This window comes from Salvia splendens, chromosome 6 (assembly GCF_004379255.2).
Source record: "Salvia splendens isolate huo1 chromosome 6, SspV2, whole genome shotgun sequence".
NCBI lineage: Eukaryota > Viridiplantae > Streptophyta > Magnoliopsida > Lamiales > Lamiaceae > Salvia > Salvia splendens.
The window spans coordinates 10493543-10503724 of record NC_056037.1 but is presented as its reverse complement, the minus strand read 5'-3'; the positions used below and the strand labels follow the sequence as shown (position 1 = coordinate 10503724).

Here is a 10182-nt window from a genome sequence, read left to right as displayed (position 1 = left end):
ATGGTGATCCGTCTGATGATGAACAATTTATTGATTCAAGGCCATCCATTCCAGTTGGAGAAACATCAGTTGGAGGAAGAGCAGTTGGACAGTTTCCACAACGTGGAATGGACTATTTTCGCACCTTACCAGGTACATATGATAGTTTTGATCCAAAGAACTTTGAGACTGCTGATCCTAGTGTGCATTATTGGTCTGAAAAAAGATCTTAGCAATGTCGGCTTGCATACTAAATTTGGAACGAAGTTGGAATTGAAGACGACCGTAACTTTTTGGCATTTGGAAAAAATCCGACAATATACGGTTGCTGAAAGTAAAGGAAAGAGATGGCATGCGGTTTGTAAGTGGCCAAAAGGAAATCTGGAGGATGAATCAGCACTGAAGTATTTGTGGGAGTGTCGAGCAACATTGAGAAAGCATGATGAACATTGGCAAATTAGAGTGTGGAGCACTGCTCATACTTGTATGGGGGATTGCAATTATGATGGGCACGCTAATCTTTCGTCGTCCATGATATCGTTGAGTGTTCGACACCAGATAGAAAACGATCATGCCTACAAGGTAAAAACGGTTGTGGCGGATATTGAAAATAGATTTCATGTGAAAATTTGTTACAAGAAAGCATGGTATGGTGGATGGGAGTGGTCATTCAAAGTTTTACCGTCTTATTTGAATGAAATACAAAGACAAAATCCTGATACAATTGTCGAATGGTTGCATGGTGACAGATTAAGCCACGATATGAACAAGGTATTCAAGTACGTATTTTGGGCTTTTGGACCAGCTGTGGAGGCCTTTCAACTATGCAAACCAGTTTTAACAGTTGATGGAACTCATCTACGTGGACGATGTCGAGGTAAAATTCTTATTGCCGTTGGATTTGATGCTAATAAGAAATGTTTGCATGTTGCATATGTCATTGTTGATGATGAAACCAAAGAAAGTTGGAATTGGTTTATGGAACACATAAGACTTCATGTAGCAAAGCATGAAATATGTGTAATTTTTGATAGACATGTGGGAATCATAGCAGGACCGTCAACACAAATATCCGACAAGTTTCGCATGACTAAGTCTCCAAATAAACTACATATGAAACAAATTTAGTCAAAACAAATTCAATCAAAACAAAAAACAAAAAAACAATTTAAGTTACATAAATTACTTGGTTGGCGTGCATTCTGGAGAACTGATCTCTTAAATTTTCAATGCAATGCCCGGGTGCTTTTACATATGACGCCAGACTACTCCATTTAAAAAAAATTAAATTATGAGCGAATAACAGAGAAATTAATGAAAATTATGCTTGAAAAATTAATTAGTGAACAACTTACGCGACTGCACATGGTGCGTAGTCTACATGCACAGGATTTATCATCTTTGGTCTAATATTTGGGATTCTCTCCCAAGCCCACAATTGTAACAAAGTACAAGCTCCCTCGACATCGGTCCTCCTGTCAAGGGCAACTTCACATAAATTGTGATACAAGCAAGCAAGAGTCGCACCACCCTAGCTACAGCTAGAACATCGTTCTACATCCATGAAAAATTGCAAGTAGAAGAATGGAATTTTATTTCCCGAAGCGTTCGGGATCACCAAGTAAAAGCAGACAATAAACACGAGCACGTTGAACATATATATAGTGGTCGTGTACATCACCCAGCTCAATCCTTAGTTGATTTGATAAGCTTGTCTGTTTCCAAACCATTTCTTTCAACTCAACTGTATCTGGTGTAAATCCAAGATATTCTAAAGAAAGTTGCATCCAATAGTTGGCTTCCTTAGTGGGGATGTAACCCGTCAAAGCATCACCGTCAACTTTGAGGCCCCATAAGACCTCCACATCTTCCAATGTAACTGTCACTTCACCGACTGGAAAGTGAAACGTGTGAGTCTCTGGCCTCCATCGTTCAGTCTACGCGGTGATAAGATGGTGGTCAATGTCCTTTGGTTGACCACACCTCAATATGCCGCCAAAGCCCATCTCGTCTATTATTGTCAAAATACGGGGATGTATGGGAATATCCCAAATAATTCATTCATATCTTCGACATCGTACGTCTTGTGATTCAACTCATGCCCATATATTTTGAGAGACATGCTGTCTCTGAAGATACAATATGGAAGGGTCCTCAGGACCACATAAGAGTCTTCGACGAGAAGCTGATGATGTTGCCATAATTCACCTACACAACATTCACAATTCAAATTAAACAATACACAAATCTAAACAATTTCAATAACTATTTTACCCAATATCACAAAATGGAACATCAATATCAGATAATGCACAATATCTTATGCTTGCCAATTTGTATGATTCTCACATAAACATAATGTACCAAAAAAGTGTTCCAGAAAATCTCAATAGGTAACACAATGTAATCACTCAAGAGGTTTACATTGATAACAATCTCAACACTGATGCATCAGCATCATAGATATTATAGAATTAAATTAGCAACTAAAAAAACTAATTAGCAATCAACTGTCAAAGTAGCCTATATAACCATCTAATCACCTCAAATTTAAACCCAAGATCATAATTTTCCACCTACACAACATTCACAATTCACCTACACAATCAAGTTGCCCAATTTTTAAGCTAGAACAACACTACCTAGTTTGGTTTTTAATCAAATTTATACCCTAACTAAACAACAATATCTCAACTATTAAGGAACAATAATGTCATTCAAACAAGCCACTACGCTAAATAATAATGTAACACAAAATTTCAACTTAATTTCCAACCCATTACAAACCCTAAATAACTACCAAACAATTACTCTAATATTATAAAAAATAAGCATACTAACCGAAAAATATATCAAATATGTGGAAGAATGGCACCGATTCACTCCTTGTTAATGCAATTGATGGAGGGAGGCCGAAATCACCGAGAAACCGCCGCTGCTGTGTGTGTTGTGGGTGGGTTTCTCGCTTTGGGGGAGGAGAATCCGATATAATTCATTCTGTCAAAAAATGCCAATGGGGTGTGTTCAATTATAAATAAGAATTTATTTTATTCGAAATTTGATTAAAAACGCCAACAGAATAGGCGTTTATTAATCAAAGATGCCAACCAAGTGGGCATTTTACAATATATACTATATTTACATAAAATCAAAAAGAAATTGTAAAATGCCAATCGAGTAGACGTTTTTACTTAATAAGACTCCAATGGAGATGACGTTTTTCCCATAGATGGAAGAAATAACAAATTGGATACATTTTCATTATTATAGCACTAGAGTGCCCCACTCATCCGAAAAACTCTTCCTATCTTTGTCCTGAATACTAGTAATTGGTTAATTTTTTGTTCTGTTACGGTTGATTGCGGGACTTGATTTGGGTAGAACGCGGAGCTCTTTACTCTGACATACAGTGCTATCGTGCGCCAACTGATTACCGATCTGGAGGAGGTGGAGGAGGTTAACAAGCAGCTCGATCAAATGTAAATGATTGGTCTCTCTCTCTCCTTTTTTTTTGACCTTTTTAGTCCAAAATAACTATATAAACAAGTGGAGTAATTATTTTGCGATAATTTTCTTTGTAATTATGTTGTATTACAATTTACAGCTGAGTTTTTCAGTACTTGAATTGTTCCACTGCAGGGGTTATAATATCGGGGCCCGTGTCTGGTTGATGAATTCCTTGCCAAATCAAGTGTGTCAAGGTGTGTCGATTTCAGGGAAACAGCTGATGTCATTGCCAAGGTTTTACCTCGTATTCTCTTCTTCATGTTTTGTGCTATTAAACGGAAGGAATCTGTGATTTTTTAATGCTAGGTTTTACCTCTATGTTTTACCTTGATCCTTTTGTTAGCAATTAGCATCATTATATATTTTTAGGAAAAGAAAATGGAATTGTGCTGATTGGAAATGATTTCAATCAAATAACCAGAATATCTTGAAGCTGGATTCGAAGTGTATTAAGAACAAGCATCACAAGCATAAAGTGTTTTAGATGTGGAAAAAGTGTTCAGCATATCAAGTAAAAACCATAGTATAGTAGGCTAGTAGCTCTCTCTCAAACAATCTTCGCTAAAATCAAATCAGGTTTGCAAGTACTAGCAAGTGACATACATAACACATTTGCTAAAACTGCAGAACATATAACTCATGGCAAACAAGTAGCATCAGCAATGATGAAAAACAAGAGAGCTATCACCAAATAGGGCTTTAATGTACTATAAAAATCATCTTCTGGAGGCGAGTGTCTTCGAATTTCCTTTCATTGTAATATTGTATTTGTAGAGTCTTTACCAAGGTCCCTGCAACACCCTTTTTAACCAAGCTCTTCGACAAAAGGCATCGTCTCTTCAACAAAGGCTAATGTAACCTGTCTTCCACTATGGATATCATTTTATCTCATCTGAAGTGTCTTGCCATACACCTAACATACAACTTCACAAATTAACCCTCGGAGTTAGGACAGGTTATTTCTAGAAATTCCAAGCAGTGGCTGAACTGTAAACTGTATCCGCACATTGGGGACCATAGGGGTATATAATCATTATAGTTAGGTTTATTCATGGGCAAATGTTGGTGGTGTCGATTTTATGCAAAGCTTTGGGGTGTACATTTGGCTGAACAAGCATACTCTCATATATAACCTCCATTACGGGCTTGCCTTCTCACTGAAAGAAGGATCACTTTTAGCTTATAATATAAGTACCAGGGGCAGAGGCTTATGCCTATATTACTAGTAGTATAACTCATGAATTTCTTTAAAGCTCTCCATGTGAACTCAATGCTGAAAATGTAGTGCTACAAGCATAAAGTCTTAGTTATTATATTCTTGTGTGATTGTTTCTGTTCTCAAATCTCAATATTATCATTCGTCTACAGGTTGGATTCAAAATGTTTCTTGGAGTCACTGCCTCCGTCACTAACTGGGATGCAGAAGGGACAACCTGTAGTCTCATTTTGGAAGACAATCCTTTGGTAGACTTTGTTGAGCTTCCTGATACCTGTCAAGGCCTTCATTACTGCAATATTTTAAGTGGAGTTGTCAGAGGGGCTCTTAAGATGGTGAGCATTCTACTATATGTCTACATCTACTAAAACCCCTATCCATCATAAATCAAATGTTCTAATCTGAGTCTGTTTTGAGTGCATTTTTATCGATGTGTCATTTCAGAATCTGATACTAATATAACTTGTGTGCATAAGATCCCTCTTGAAGTGCCACCCACTGGTGTCCTCTATTAAAGTGTAGACTAGCACTTCTTGAATAATTTACAGAGCTAATTTAATAGGGGCAAAAGAAGTAAGAGGTTGGGTCAGTGGGACATTGATCTACTAAATTATGATTCCTTTTAATTTCCCTTTTGGGTTCGCTTTTCCTTTTCTCTCGCCTTCTAAATATTGTACTCTGTTGATGGGCTTTGTTTAGATGAAGTAACTACAGCTTGTGAGATATAATAACCATAACCAGACTCATTCAAGCACTACCACACTTTTACAGTTATCATTTCTATTCTTTTGTTTAGGTCTCAATGAAAACTGAGGTCACATGGCTGTGTGACATGCTCAGAGGAGATGATGTATTCGAGTTACTAGTCAAACTTCTGAAGCAAGTGCCCGAGGAGTACCCATACAAAGATGATGAGTAACTTGCTTCTTTTGCTCTCAAATTTCTACAGTCTATATTATCCTAGTAAGCTGTAAGTCCACTCTTCATTTGGATATTTTGCACTTCATTTGGTGTAGCTACATTTGTTTGCTAGTAAGATTACGTGGAAGGACATTGCTCATAATTAAAAAGAAAAAAAATAAATGAATCTATTAAATTACTATTGCTTCCTCTTGCAGCTCCAAGTGTTTAGATATTTGCTGTGTTTGTTTGTGGTTTTGTACTCATATGCTTTACCAGATATGATGTCTTAGTTGGGGCGTAGAATATGACGCTTCCTCTGCCTGTTTCTGATTCATCTGATTTATTCATCTATGGATCTAAAACACTTCCATGAATTATTGTTACAACTTTGTCTTGGATTAACGTCGATTCCTATGCTAACTTTGACATTTCTTTTTCCATTTATACCAAAATCTTCAAAAAAAATTATCAATGGTGTATCAATTATGTCCTCATAGCAGCGTGGCAACCTTTGAAAGCTCGTGCTCTACTTGTTCGATTGTGTTTTTAGTTATTGTTGCCAAGTGTCTGTTTCTCATTGGATAAACTTTCTAAAATCAATTAAGTACTTTGTCATTGAGTGGAGTTTGACGATAAGATTGAAAACTTGGTCGGGCCTAGACCACGTACTTCAAAAGCCATTATTCCTTTTTTTAATTTTCAAAAGCTGTTATGTTGTACGAGGATAGATAGAATCGATACATATTGAAAAGTTCAAAAATTAATAAATGAGGGCTCATTGTATCCAGAAAAAGTCGTGATTTAATTAGTAAGACTATAGATTGAACTGAAAATAATTTAACTACGCATATTTCTTTTTAGGACATCTTTTCTATTTTTCGAATACTTTATTCTTACTTTTTATTATTCCTCTCTTAACTCACTAAACATTTCTTTTTTAAATTGAAAATGACTTATTTAACTTCCTTAAAATCCACCTGCACATCATAGTTGTGCTGCACACCTCCTTCCATGTTGGTGACTACAACTAGTGGCACCACCAACTGCCCCATTTCCTCCTCCTCGTCGCCGCCCACCAGTGTCAACATTAAACAAGCACACACGCCTCCCCTTCCCTGCTACCACGCCACTGTCAACCAGCCTACATCGAACGCACACACAAAATGAACACATGCACACATTGGCGGAACTAGGTGGAGACAAGGGGCTTAAGCCCCTAATCAACTCATTTTTTAAAATAATTTCTTTAATAAATTTTTAAAATTTATCTAAAGTTTAAATAAATTGTTATACAAAAGCCCCTATTAATAATCTAAATCACTAAAAAAATATACTTTTAAATAATATTTGGAAAATATAGTCCTTACACCGAGTTTTTTTTTCTGTGTCTGCCTTTGCATGATGTGCACCCACCCTTAAACCTAAGTTTTAAATGACTCTATCTTTCTTGCACACAAACCAATCTTTGAAAATTGAGCACCAACTCAAATTCTCAAAGATATCGGCAGTGTGAACTTGGTGCTTGCTTTTGTGATCACCAACGACAGACTCATAATTATAAGTGTGAGCTTGCTTGTCTTCTGATGGACATATTTCATCTTACTTGTAACCTTAAAAAAACAAAATAAGTGTGAAAACAAAGTGCTTCTTTCTACGCCCTATAGCGCACTACAATTTAGAAAATCATTAACATCTATGCACTGAATTGCTTGAGTTAAGCGTAGCAAGGTCAAATGGAAAAGTCTAAAGATTGGTCCGTGACATCATATAGTATTAGTAATATTTTAGTTTGATACAAGTGGAGTACTACTATATAAATCAATTGCGCTGTAATAATTTGCAGACAACAAAGCACCTGTGCAATCCGTGAAGAAATATTTTCTAATCCCTCCGTCCTACTCAAGATGACTCACTATCATTTTTCGTTCGTCCCAACCAAGATGACCCTTTTCTTATTTAGGAAATATTAAAAATACTCAATTATCTTTTTTCTTTCTTACTTTATTCATCTCTCCTATTTTTAAACACCCAACAACATTTTCTCTCTCTTACTTTTTACATCTCTCCTACTTATAAACATCAACAACCTTTTATCTCTCTTACTTTATTCATCTCTCTTACTTTTAAACACTCAATAACTTTTTCTCTTTCTTTTTAAACACTTTAAAATTGGCATGCATAAAATCCCGTGCCGTCCCAAAAAGGGGTCATCTTCCTTGGGACGGAGGGAGCAAGAACAATACATTTGTCTTGGATTGAATCTGGTCCTAAATTCGTCCAAGCCCCTTTGCCTAGCGGTAAAGGGCGCAGGATACCGCGTCCATCCTGGAGGTCACGAGTTCGACCCCTGGGAGGCGCAACTTGGGATTAATTTCCCTTGGGGGTGACAGTTGACTCGTCTGTACCCAACCTTGGGGGTGACAGTTGACTAGCCGTGTACCAGTTCTGGGGTCGGTAAGTTGACTCGTTTGTTCCCAATGGGACAATTAATTTCCCTTGGGACGAGTTCGACCCCTGGGAGGCGCAACTTGGGATTAATTTCCCTTGGGGGTGACAGTTGACTAGCCATGTACCAGTTCTGAGGTTGGCAAGTTGACTCGTCTGTACCCAACCTTGGGGAGACAGTTGACTAGCCGTGTACCAGTTCTGGGGTCGGCAAGTTGACTCGTTTGTTCCCAATGGGACAATTAATTTCCCTTGGGGGTGACAGTTGACTAGCCGTGTACCAGTTCTGGGGTCGGCAAGTTAACTCGTTTGTTCCCAAGGGAACAACGAAGCGCAGCTCGGTGGTAAGACGCTTCACCTCCGATAATTAGGCCGGGGTCCGAGTCACTTAGCGGGTAAATAGGGAACCATCGTTGATCCTCTTTTAAATAAAAAAAATCTGGTCCTAAATTCCTAATTAATTTGTCACTGCCACTTGAAGAGCTCCCATTTTCTGAATGGGAGGATTTATTTATTGATAGAATAATTCGAGTGATGATGTTGATTTGGTTTCAACTTTAATAGTACTAATCATTCCACCTGGTCTCATATTATCCTATTAGATACGTAATTTTTGAGATGTAGCCTATTTGTTCATGAATAAAAGTTTCATTTGAGTTCAATACAAATTTTAAGAAATATTAATATGAAGAAAAATATATAGAAAAAGGTAATAGAATGTATATCTTCCTTTCATAAATTAGTTTTGTAATATAATTTGAGTGAAATGAGCTAATAAAATATTAGGCCATCCGCAAAGGTGTCTGTTATCCGTCTCTTAACCGTCTCAGCTCTTAACTATTCATGGGCCCCACTGTACTTTTCACTCCATCTCTTAACTAAGAGACAGCTCCTGCATCCATTTATCTCTTAATCATCTCTTAATCATCTCATACCTTAACTATTCATTCAATTTCATTTTTTTTTATTTCCAACAAATTCAATTAATAAAAACACTCTTCATTAAATAAAATAAAATTACAATTTAAAATCCTAAAAAACAAAAAAAAAACACATGATTAAAATCTTTAAAAAAAAGACATAATTTAAAATACTAGAAGTTAAAAATTACACACTTAAAAACTACTCCGCCGGCGAATCATCACCCGAAGGCGCTGGCGGTGCACTCAAGCCACCTGTAGGCGGGATACCAATTTGTCTTGCCATATACTCAATTCCGGTAAGATGGGCTTGATATTGGGGAGGCGTCATGCGGGAAGTGTCAGCCATCGTGGCAGTCAAGTATATGGACAATAGGGCGTTCGAGCTTGAGGCCGAGCCCGCCTGGCTTGATTCGCCTCGGCCCCTCCTCCCTCTAGCCGCCTTCGCCGCCTTGGTCCCTTGCGGCCTACGTGCCCTCAACCTCTTGTGAGGTGTTGCCTGACCCGCCCTCACTAGACGAGTATTGGCCACCCGCCGTGTGCTTCGTGCGTTTCGAGCTCGAGCTCGTGCTGGACTGGACACCGCCAGCCCACCTTTCAACGTCTTTGACCGCCTCCCAAACATCGACATGTTTGAATTCTTTGATGTGGTCGTCAAAAAAGACTCGCATAGACGCTCTCAGAATGTCAGCTCCACTGGCTCCGCTTTGGTAATTCACCGCTTCATTCTTGTAGATCCCGCAAAAATTTTTGACATCTCTGTCTACTCGGTCAAAATGACTGCGAAGCATCTTCATGGTGCGGCGGCGGGACCCCTTTAGCTTGTTCTCGTTATAGGCGTCGGTGACTTTTTCCCAAAAATACTTGCGGGTTTGTTGATTCCCGACGATGGGATCGTACGAGACGCTGACCCAAGCGTTGAACAGAGTCATCGTGTCCTTGCGGCTGTATGGATGACGGCCTACATCCTCCTCCTCCTCGGCCGCCTCCTCCTCTTCCTCCACGGCGTCGAATGTGCGACCCCCGAAGCTTCCATCGCCTCGTCCTCCTTCCGGATTGGGTTCATCTGGAAAATCCTCCCTAATTTGGGATAATCCCTGCGATTGCCCATACCTCGAGGCGGAGTGACGAGAGTATGCATCCACATCAAAATAGGGTGGTAGGTGCCCGGCGTCGACGAACCGGAACCGGAAGCACCCAAGACACTGTACA

The 10182-nt window shown here is 38.6% G+C and overlaps 1 pseudogene; it reads left to right on the top strand.

The window, feature by feature from the left end:
* Positions 1 to 5807, top strand: LOC121808768 (annotated as a pseudogene).
* The last annotated feature ends 4375 nt before the right edge of the window (positions 5808 to 10182 follow it).